We start from the raw sequence: 12,737 nt of genomic DNA, 5'->3' as shown, positions 1-12,737 counted from the left end.
TACACCTCCACCCAGCTTAATATTTCTCCTTTACCCTTGGTACCTACACCAAGCCACGATGGGGGGCCATGAAAAACTCTCACAGACACGGTGCTTTCTGGGCAGTCTGACTTGCCAGTCATCTTTCAACCAAAATTCTTCTATGATTCTCTCTCCACCTCACTACCTGTTTTCAAGATAACAAAAGAAAGGTCACTGTAACCTCCAAATAAAATACACCAGCATCCATTAAAATGACATGCTTCCCATCTTTCAGATTTTATAAAAATACGGGTGATGTTTCCCACTATGTATGATTCCTTGCAGAATCCTCTTTTTCAACACAAAACTATTTCAGTGACTAACTGATTAACCATGATCAACTGTCACACCTAATTTGACTTAAGCTATGAAAAGGTTTCCTATACAATCCAAGGTGAGAACAGACATTTTAATGTGCAGTCTAAGAAAGTGCAATAGCATACCCAGCATCCATCAGGTTTTTTTTCCACTAAGAAAGTAATTTTGCAGGTTTTAAGCTCTTAAACAATTACTTCTTTTTATGAAGTTATTTACAAAACTACACAAAATACAGATATACTCAGCATTATTTTTCAATTGCTTTCATTTATTTCTATTTCTTTGAAATAAGTCCTAGCAGTTTACAGAACTACATTTAGTGTTTCAATTTCAGAGGATGCATCTTTAGGAAGAATTCATCAGATGTATTATTTCCCCTCTGTATATTATGGATCAGACCATATCAAAAAGCTGAGTTTACTTCAAAACTAGAAAAAAAGAAGAGCTTTGTACTTCTGAAGAAGAACTTCTGCACATTTTGAATATATTTAAAAAAAAAAAAAAAAAAAGACTAATGGACAAACTGCAAGAAGCCATCGTAGAGCTACAACAAAGTGACAGGTACAAAAGGGAGAGAGAACTGCACTATCACACCGCCCTATTAAGCTGATACAATTGCCTATGTATCCTTACAGAAATGGTAAAGCTACTAACACAGTGCAATTTAATGCAGTGCATCTTTTCCACCATCCAAATTTCCAGTTATATCCCTTTTCGTATCTGATTATTGCAGCAATTTGCTAGTTGTAGTCACTATTCTTTCAACTCTTGGCTTACGTACATCAGGCATTTCACAATGTTAGGATATGGCAGGAACCATGCACTGAGCCGAGAGCTAGGAGGTAGTAAATTAATTGAAATATGGAGTTTAAAGTTTTGGGGTAACACAAGGACAACTGCATATATCCCCCAGGAAAGTAAAGCTATTACCGATCGCTTGAATGTTTAATAAAACTGTCCACTTATATCACAATTTGACCAAAAGCAATGGAAATCCACACCAGCCCTTAATGATGCATTTAGGAAAATAACATTGCATTAATAGTTTGAAATACGACTTTGGGTCTATGTTCCGCTTGGGAGAAGATGTGACTTGAAACGCCGTTCTCCTGAATGATATATGCCAACATGGAACTTTGAAAGTCATATATGTAAGAGGAATTATCCAGCATATGTGTGAAAATGACATTATTTTATACCTGCGTGACAAGTAGATATTGCATGGCTATTCCTAACTGCAGCAAGACTTTAATTCCCGAAATATTTAATTTATCTTCCACAATTAAGATACTTAGTGAGAAGCAACTAAGATACCTAGTGAAAAGGGGCAACTTAAAGGAGGTCAAAACCAAATACAGTGGCGAAGATGTGTTGGCATAGAGACACAATTCCTAGTGGTTAAACCAAAAGAATGACGAGTCTGGAGATACCGACATCTTCTCAGTTAACATCTGTCACCCAAAGTCCCTCTCCTCACAGCTGCCGCTGGGGAGCTCATTTGCCTGCTCATACTTAAAGAAACATCAAGACCCAGAGTTGAGGTCAGGAGTTATTTACCTTTCCTTGACTCCCAAAATGTTAAGTACGCAGTGTGGTTGGGCAACATGAGGCTCTGCTCATCCCCATCGGATTCATGCTCACTGTGTTTGTTTCCTGTGATAGTGTAAATCCAGAAAGACCCATGGGCAGTAGGTGGGAATTAAAGCCTCACACTCAAGCCCTGAGGTGAAATCATGGCACCCCGTCTCAAAAGCAAACTACCACAAAGCACGATAACATTTCTACGCTAACCTTCATAAGGCTCTACGAACAAAAAAATTGTTAAGAAGGACCAGCATCAAATGATTTTCACCACGTCCTGCCCTAGGCTGGGTTATATCCATATCTTTGTCTGATATCCCTAGAGAGAGGATGAGAAGAGACTGGAAACTCACTCAGAGCCCGTGGGAACTGCCGAGGATGAAGTGGGGACTTGGCTGGACCGCAACTGTTAATCATCTTTTCCCTTGTATTTTGTCCAATACACAAGGCTTCCCAGTTTGCATATGCAGATGGGAGTCGTGCTCCATAAGTCGGGGTTGTTTTGAGAAGAGAGAAAATGACTATAGAGAAGAAAGAGTACGTGGTGTACAGAACAGAAGCGGTTACCTTTTAACTTCTTTAACACATAAACACACTTAAGGGACAAATATCAATCAGTTTTACGCTACAAAAATAGTTTCTGCTAATTTGAGTTATCTTCTGCACAGCAAACTAAGAGACAAAATGCTGGCCTCTGTAGATGCTCGCATCTACACGAAAATCAAAGAAAACTCCGATTTTAAATTAGTTATTACTGTTGCATTACTTGAGGGTCTGCAAAATCAGTTCCAGGACACATTTTACTCTGAAGAGGTTCCCTCAAGTACCAAAGGAGCAGGGGATTTCAAAAAACCTCTTAGAAAACGAAACGGAGATGATCTCGGACAGAGAGGAGACAGGGACACAGAACTGCCGAGCGCTAAAAGCTTACAAAGCCCCAGCAGCTCTCTGTCAAACGACTGACCTGGAGCAGAGTGCAGCAGCAAGTGATGATCGGCAGGCCCGATGCCACATAGCCACGAGGAATTAAAACTACTTCCAGATAAATCAGAATATTCTTGTCCTTGGAACGAAATATTGCCACCATCCTCTTAATCGTTCCTCGCTCAAAACAGAGTTATAATTCTCTACTGTTATAAGAACGAATGTCCACGAAGTCAAACCCCTACGATTCTCTCACCATTCTCCACTCATAACGTTTTTCTTTTTCTTCATAAATAAGAATTACCAGTTAAAAAGAAGAACAAACAAAAGAATATATTACAGGATTTAACACTGAGTGAAACTATTTTTTTTCAAGAGATCTGTAAAATCAGGTTTGAAGAGAAAATACAGTCAACTCAATAGAACATCACAAATGTGGCTGTGGATCTGTCCCAAAAAATGAAGTTGCCAATTTTCTATAATCAGAGAGTTTCAGTCAAAAATATATGACTTCAGCCAAAAAACTCACCACAACAGGACTCCGTACAACTTCAACGCATGAAGCAATGACCACCAATTCTCAATGGCAGCCCAAACTACTGCCTTGTAAAAACATCAACAATCCAAAATACAGCTACCTAGAAGTGCTAGAAGATGTTCTGAATAAAAATATATGAAACAGCATAACTGCTAAGGTTTGAAGACTGACAGTTTAAGAGTTCAGTCAGAAAGGCACTTGATTTGTATAGAGTAAAAAATATATTTATATAAATATATCCGTATAAAAATACGGATATAACAATATTTTCTCAGCTAGGCAGCAGACGTGTGAATGGCATGCATTTATGCTTTTTGATTCACAGTGTCTTCCTTTCCTGAGCATACTGTACTACACTGGTATTAAGATGATTACTTGAGAAATGGTTGAAGCAAGCCATCATTTATCAGAACATACACCCAGAAATTAAATTACGGCAAACATTTCTCAAGCAGTTAATGTTTATAACTAAGTTTCTAAACCAGCCAAGTAGTACAACTAGTTGACAAATACCTGCCATGTCAGTAAAACAGCTTTTTAAAGCATTATAAGCCACCGTCATAAAGAAGCTTTCTGACTCCTGATTAATGTAACTATGTATTAACAGCTTGTTAAAATATCCACTAATAATTTATTAAGCCTTAATAATTTACAGCTGGATATTAGCTGTGACCTTTAATAACATGACATGCTAGAGAACAGAGAAGCATTAAGAGACCAAGGACTCTAGGACAAGGTCTTTATGGGACCAAGGATCACCTAAAGAATTAAAGACTACTGAATGCTGCACAAAAAGCTGATGCATTTCTCCAGCTATAAGGCTGTGTGAGGAATCATCATATCTACATGATACTGTCTACATTATATTCCAGCATTACAGCTGGAAACAATCCACGGATCACCCAGAGAAAGAGTCAGCCAAGTACCACCCCTCAAAACTCCAAGCTATGATTTTTTTACCTATCCCAAATGCAATAGATGTGACAGGAGTTGCAGAAATGTTGTCCCAACATTAACTGTCAGGTAGCTGCTCGATCCCCAGCCTATCTTTGTTGCAGATAACGATATGGCTCTCCAATCAACCCATTAATGAAGTTCAGCTCTATTTCAGGTGAGAATCACTGACTCAAAATCTTTTCCAAATCTCACCTGGCCCCTCTGTCCTCTGGAAGGGCCACTGCTCTTCCTCCTGTTTCAGTCAGTCCCGACCCAAATCAAGACTTCCATCAGAGGATCTTGCAGGAACCGATTCAGACACGTTTGGTCCATGGTTTTTTCCCCCATATTTCTGGACCCGTAACTTTAAGTCAACTTCCCCAGACATGTGTCTCAGGAAAACAGTTTTGCTTAAATGCCTGGTGTTTGGCCTCCAGTATCAAACCTGCTCCCCTGACACAGCTTTCCTTCTGGTGATGCAGGAGCTCATTTATGTTTATTTGTTGTGGTTTTATATGGTGCTCGAGCATCCCCTGAAGAGGACCTACACAAACCTGTTACGCCCACAGCCTTAGCTATTTTTTGCAATGTTGCAAGGACTGTTTCTTTATTGTATTTTTCAGCTACTTCTGGTGCCTCTGCAGTTTAAGGAAAATTTCTTCTTACACTTCCTGCGCCAAGATTATCTCTTCCGGCTGATATTTTATTCTCACAAATGTCTGGCTTGTCCTGCCACTTCATCCCAGGTTTCCCACCATGATTATTAGCAAATATATGCACTGGCATATATACATGCCAGCCAGTCAAGTCATCACAGAAAAGTTTGCCCTTCCTTTTAGATAAAAGCTCTCACCCCACCAGGCTTTGCTTTCATCCGCCTTTCTCACAAGTCTCATCCCAAGTTTCCATACCCAGGTGCAGGTTCCTGAGCTTCAAGTGAGGCAGCTGGTTTAGACCCGCTGTGGCTCCTCAGCTTTTGTCCTCTTCAGACCTATTTCTGAGCCTCACCAGCCCCTGCAGAGGTAGCAGAGCAGGGTCAGATGAGCTTGTCTCTCTTCTTTAACCCCTTCATTATGACGGCAGCTTTGGCAAAGAATGCTACACACATAAAAGTGTAAGAGGCAGATGAATTTAAAAAACAATGCAGGAAAAGAACTATTGACCTTTTAACTACTGAATTATAGAATCATAGAATTCATAGAATCGTTTAGATTGGAAAAGACCTTTAAGATCATCAAGTCCAACCGTTAACCTAACACTGCCATCCCACCACTATACCATGTCCCTAAGCACCTCGTCTACCTGTCTTTTAAATGCCTCCAGGGATGGGGACTCCACCACTTCCCCGGGCATCCTGTTACTTTGGCCCTTTTTGTCCTTTTCACATGGACTACTGTTTTTGCTCGAAAAGCAGTAGTGTTTAAATAGCAGGGATTTCTGTTATAGTAAGATCATATTCCATGGGCAACGGATAAATTTAAGAGGGTCCTGATTTAATCTACAGGTTCCTTGCTAATACCATCCCAGAGGAAAAATTAAAATCCTGAAACAAACCTAGGATTCTCAACCATGAAAACAAATAACACCTGCAGTCAGCAGCTACATCTATCCAAGCTGTCAAAGCAAGACTTTGTGTGGGAGATGAGCAGCCTACATGGGCATGCTCCTGTATAAATAAAGCCATCATGAGGAGGACAGTCACCCCAGCATGGGCACCACCTATGCTGGGAGACTGAAGAAAGTGGGGACACTCCAGTGGCTTCCCAGGAGTCCTGCTCCACCAGAGCAGAGGGGGTGTAGGCAGCGCAGGCAGCTAGCTCCCAATGACCCCTGTCTTATTACACCATGCTTCATCGTTGCCTCCCAAAAACAGGGATTCGGATTAGCCAGCAGCCCTCGTACTAGCATGGCCACGCTGCTGATCAAATACAGAAGTAGCTCCACATATACACATATGCACACACACATATATACACACCCATAGTTATATGCATACATAAAAACACACACATATATATAAAACCAGCATTTGAAAAGCTTCGCAATCAGACCAGACCCTTGACAGCTTTTCCTTACTAAAAGGATTCAGCATATCATCTCTTTCCTTTTATATCATATATCTGGGTCGGGAATGCAGTATGGATTCAGATTTCCAGCATTTGCACCTACAATTTTGATTCTCCAAACTTTGTTGGAAAAACTACACAGAATGTTTTGAAAATCAAGCTCTGAACCTGTAAGATCAGAAACAGAGAAAGAGATTTGGATGTGCTTGTTGGCACAGACACTGCAAAAGGAGCAGCTGAAGAGAAGGAGGCCAGGAACAAAACCTTAATGTAGTTCATGATTCAAGGAGGTGGTATTAGATGAGCAAATGCTCCAGTAATATGCCGAATCCATTAGCAACTCCAAATCAGACAGACAGTCCCCACGGATTCGTGTCACAAAACCTACATTTACAGGAAGACTGTTCCCCTCTGCAGGAAAGGCTTACCAAGAATAAAACCCCTTGTAATGAAAACCAGCAGAGAGAATAAATTACCATAAATTCTTTGTATTTCAGCTGCACGGATAACAACATGGGTATGAGCTTCCCGCTCTCTGCACGGCAACATTCCTGATGACACCCTGATCACAAACAAGGATAAAGAAGATTTAATCTGACCATGTTCTCTCTCTTTCACACACACAATCCATGTCTGCCGTCCTTCCTATTTAAGACAAAGTTGATATTGAAATAGCAGGTCTGATTTTATTTAGCTTAAAACCTAATAAACCACCCCCTTGACAGTACATACACACAGAGACACATTTTCAGGAAGAGATGAGATTTTGAGACTCTTTCTTACACATGACTGCATTTTCCGGATACATAATTTAGATACCCTCTTCATATAATATGTAGTGGATATGTTTTCCGAATATTCGCTTAAGAAAGAGCATTAGCTATCATTTTCCAAGACTTTACTATGTTTATGGAGCGAACACAACTTTCTTCATCTTTTGCTACATGCTGTAAAGTTACCTTCTAAACTACTACTATGTTTTCCCTCTTTTATATTTATCACCCAGGTTGGAAGAACAGTGGTTATTTATTTACTCTCATAATGTCAGATCTCAAAGAAAAATCAGGAATTTGAGACTGACTATTTGAGCGTCCTGCTACACTCTTCCTCACATTACAGTATTTTTACTGAACGATGGATTAATCTAGGTATTAAAAAATCATCTATGCAGAGAGATCAAATTTTGATCTTTTTGTATACAGATATGCAACAATCCAAATGTGACTGGTTGCACAGAACATGGCTGTTCTAGATTTCAGATCTATTTCACTCTTCTAAGGAAATGAAAATTTAGAATTATTCCTTCCTACACTGTGCAAATCTTTTACTGTAATTATTTGGGATTTGAACAATTGCATTAGCTATAATCTCTGGTTTCAGTACTATTCAGCCTTTGTTATGTATGTGTCCACATAGCTGTATATATAGACACATGTATATTTACATAAACACATGTATCTGCCACTTTTTATGATTTTCAGATGCTTTCATATTTTCCACAACAGTGAAAATTAAATGCTGAATTTAAGTTTGCTTTTCTTGATTTCATTCACAGATGCCTTGAAAGTAGTGCATGGACTGTGAACACTCGACAGAATGTACCATCAGCAAGTTCGCCGATGACACAAAACTGGGAGGAATGGCTGACACACTGGAAGGCTGCACTGCCATTCAGCGGGACCTGGAGAGTTGGGCGGAGAGGAACCTGATGAAGTTCAACAAGGGCAAGTGTCAGGTGCTGCGCCTGGGGAGGTCGAACCCCCTCCTGGAAAAGATTCAGGGGAGAGCAACTAGGATGATGAGGGGACTGGAGCATCTCCCCTGTGAGGAAAGGCTGAGAGAGTTGGGCTTGTTCAGCCTGAAGAAGAGAAGACTGAGAGAGGATGTCATCAACACACACAAATATCTTAAGGGTGGATGTCACGAGGATGGAGCCAGCCTCTTCTCGGTGGTGCCCAGCAACAGGACAAGGGGCAATGGGCACAAACTGAAACATAAGAGGTTCCAGTTGAATGTGAGGAAGAACTTCTTTCCTTTGAGGGTGACAGAGCACTGGAACAGGCTGCCCAGGGGGGTTGTGGAGTCTCCTTCTCTGGAGATATTCAAAGCCCGCCTGGTTGAAGTCCTGTGTAACGTGCTCTAGGTGACCCTGCTTTAGCAGGGGCTTGGACTAGATGATCTCCAGAGGTCCCTTCCAACCCTTGCGATTCTGTGAAATTCTGTGAAATGGGCCACACATTGAATAACATTATTTCCATCTAAACCTTGGCTAAACTATTTTAGCTCCTTTTTCAGCTTATGCAAAGAATTTTCCTGATGTCGCTAGCCATGACTGCATTAAGTTTTGGTGGAATTATATGCAGATTTCCAATCTGAGTTTGTAAACTATTCATGGTAACTTTGAGAGTCACTTGGTGTGATGTCCTCAGCTTTCTAGTCAACATTTAACTACATTTGCCAATCCTAAAGTTTGTTTCCAAACAATAATTGTCTACGCTATTCGTTTGCTATTCACCATAATTTTTGACATCTTCAAATACTCGTCTCCATCTGTTAAGACATAAGCTCCATTTGATGTCTAAAGACAAGTGGTGTAAATATACCACACATTAGATAGAAAGATATTTTGTTCTTGGATAAGCAACACAATGATTTTAGTTCAAATCACTGTTTTTCTTCCTTCTTCACTATCAATCACAATGAACATCAAGTGTTAACAGAGTAAAACCAATAAAATTAAACCATATTCTGATTCTCAAACTTGGGCATATAGCATAGTCTTGATCAACAAAATAACTGAAAATACAATTATTGATCAGCTTGTGAAGATAAGTAGAAAACCACATCAATAAAGACAACATGAAAATTCTTTCAGCTAACCATAAATCACTTAAATGCCTGAAAACACAATGTTTCAAACAGGTAAGCAAGCTTCATCTCTTTTGGTAGGCGTATGCAAAAATGTCACCATGGGACAAACTAAGGAAATTAAGAGGAATCAATGTAAATACAAGCCAGCTTCGCTCTTTCCCAATATCATCCCTCTGCTATTTCCTTTTTATGGCAACAGGGATAGTAGCATTTGCTGTGAAAAGATCAGAGGAAATGTCACTTACTTCATTATTCTATGACTAATTATGATTAAATAGACGGGGGAAGGAGCTCATTACACTAATGTTTTGGCTCCTGAGTAACTCCTGAGCAATACTCAAAGCAGAGAAACTTCTCATGCAGTGGATGAGCGTGCGAGTGGATGCGCTGCAGTGCTGAGTGCCACCTTCAGTGGGACAACACACTGGAAATGTTCACTTTGGCCCTAATTTTTTCTCGGCAGCCCTCCATCAGCTTTTATCAGTATCAAGACCATACAAGTTTAAAATTGCAACAAGTAAGAATTCACACACACAGGGGCCAGATTCTTTGATTCATAATGGATATTTAGCTGTCAGGCTCCAATCTTTCACCAAACATAAAATCACCAAAACAAAAAAACCCCAAGTGCTAACACATTTTTCCTTTTTACATGCCTGACTTTTCTTTTTTATTATTAGTTTTTTCTTCTTGACATAACTAATTATAAATTTCTCTATTTTAAAAGTAAGTGTAGCAGAAAGAAGGTGCTGTCAAAGTAACTTCAAAGTTACCTAGTCAGGCTTGGTGTCCCAGAGATGCACTTAAGTCACCTTTTCTTTTTTTTTGCTACCCAGGGCATCACTTCAACGCCTGACAAACTGAACTAAGTGCCTCAGCACGTTGACCTGGAGATCTCAAACTGTGATGCATCTATAGCCATAACGTGCAAACCACTTCAAAGCTCTATGTAGCCCATGTGGCCAATGCCCATTCAAGAAGGTCCAACTTCCTCTGCCGTTGAATGGCAGAAATCAGGAAAAAGTTTGGAAGTTGGCTCCCTAACATGCTGGTGAACCATGAAAAAGAAGTAGCCTGGATTCATTACTGCCTTTGTGACCTCCTCTACCGAGCTATTTATTTGCAAAAGTAGAGGCACTTCTTTTGACAGCCAGGAAAAAAAAAAACACCACCAAACCACATAGCGTGGAACAACACAGCAGGTCTGAAATAGGCATTGGAAGTCAAACTGACTTGGCTAGAACTGTTAAACTGCCATTTGACTTACGGCTAAATTGAGAAGCACACCTGAAATCTTGAAGGTAGCTGCAAAGCTCAGGACTGAGCATTCCACATTCCAGCCCAACCTCTCCAAGCTCTCAGTCTGGGTAAACTGCAAGGGTGCGAATCCCGTAAAGAGTAAGGGCAGAGTTTATACTGTGACCAGAGAAATTACCCACATCCCTGTAGAGACTAAGTGAAAACTGTGTGTAGATTTTTCTCTTACGCTGGACAAAGGGGAGCTCCACACCACACTACTGCCACAGAGGCAATAAAAGAGAAGGGGATCTTGCTCCCGGTGGCTAAAGTCACTACATCAACGCAGCTGTCAGCCAACACAGCGCAGATGCTGTTCAGTATTACATAGTATGTGCGCGTAAGAGGTGGCTTTCAGACTCACGTTTGCAGGAACTCCTGCTGCTGGTGGCTTGGTGGCCTTGCCTGAACCACCCTGACATGGTCCATAACAGGAACATAGAAGAGGGAACTGCGTTCTTCAACAAAAGGAGCTTAAGCACTTCCTAAGGTGTAACCTACCTTTCACTTGCTCCTGCTGGTGTTTGGAAAGGCTCCTTGCTGCCTTGGGAGTTCCTTAGCATTGCCTAGAAGTGGCCATCAGGCACGTTTTATCACTGTGTTATACAGCTCCAGAGTGAAAATGGAGCTGAGATGCAACTAGACAGTCTTCTGGACTGCTAAACTTCTCAAGGAACTCTTTCACCAACACTGCACTTCTCTGCATTTTTTTTTCAAAGTAGTAAAACAAAACCTAACACGGAATCCCTTTTTTTCCTGTTCCTTCTCATGCTTTGAGAAAACAGCTATTAATTACAAAGTTTATGTTTGTTTCTTTTGAAGCATGCAATTTCTTTTTACTGTCAAGGATTGTGGTGGGATTTTTTTTTTGTCCAGTAAAAAAGAACTGCTCATACTACGTATTTGGTCAGGTTTTCATGCCTTCTGTCAATTACCAACCACTTTTAGCTCAGTGGAACGAGAACTGTGACTACGTCACGCTTAGGTCCAGCAAAATGGAGTCCTGATCCACAGGCGCTACGACAATATCAAAATATCTCAGCTCTACAGAAATTTAGGTACATGTACATAAGCATGTCACTAAAGGAAAACCAAAACACATTCACCCTGTCAGTGGAAAACTCAAAATACTCAAAAGGTGCCCTCCTTTTGACTGCTGGGGAGAAGGCAGTGCTCTATCAACTTAAGCCGCATAATGGGGTAGGAAATTTCATCTTTGTTATTCATGACCGGCTGGTGATATAGCCGAGAACAACTTGCCCACAGCCTCTCTGCAAAGCTGCACTGATCTCTGACAGGTCACAACACATGCTGAATGCCCGAAGAAAAGAAATCTCAATGCCAGAACAACTTCTTCTGCCCGACAGGGCTGTCAAATTCTAGTTCATTAAAAGCATAAATGTTTCCTTCAGAGTACTGTGGATTTAAACTGTGTTTTATTGGTGACATTTACCAATGCACTATGGTAATTCAGTCACTTGAATAGCTGGTATTTCTTTGCTAAACATCTTTCTCTATTCACCACTGAAAAGCTAAGGCAGCGTAAGCCTGTTAGACGATAACATTATTTCCAGTAACACTTCTTTTCCCCACAAAATTATGCCTAGTGTTTGCCTCTTCATAATCAGTCCAATCTGGAGTAACTTTTCTGCCCCTATGCACTTTCAGGGAAGCATCCCGTTCTCCTAAAGACATAATTCCCAACAGCTTTAATAAAAACTGCAGAGGAACAGTTCAAGGGGTAAGATACAGAGGTTGCAGTGGAGACTTACATAAAACTTCACCTTTCTCTAACTTTCTGGGATGAAGCTTTCTTTTAACCTTTGCCCAGGGCTGAACATTGTATTGGGTTTGCATGGCAAGGGTTCAGTAGCTGGGGGGGCTATAAGGGAAGCTTCCCCTGTGTCCGACAGAGGCAGTGCCAGCTGGCTCCAAGGCGGACCCACCGCTGGCCAAGGCCAAGCCCATCAGCGATGGTGGTAGCACCTCTGGGATAACATAGTTAAGAAGGGGAAAAAAAAACCCTGTGCAACATCAGCAGCAGCGGAGAGAGGAGTGAGAGGAGCAGCCCTGCAGCCCCCTAGGCCAGTGCAGCAGGAAGGGCAGGAGGAGCTCCAGGCGCTGGAGCAGAGATTCCCCTCAGCCCCTGGTGCAGCCCATGGTGGGGCAGGCTGTGCCCCTGCAGC

This window comes from Egretta garzetta, unplaced genomic scaffold (genome assembly GCF_000687185.1).
Source record: "Egretta garzetta isolate BGI_Z169 unplaced genomic scaffold, ASM68718v1 scaffold679, whole genome shotgun sequence".
Classification (NCBI taxonomy): domain Eukaryota; kingdom Metazoa; phylum Chordata; class Aves; order Pelecaniformes; family Ardeidae; genus Egretta; species Egretta garzetta.
This window is presented reverse-complemented; position numbering follows the sequence as displayed.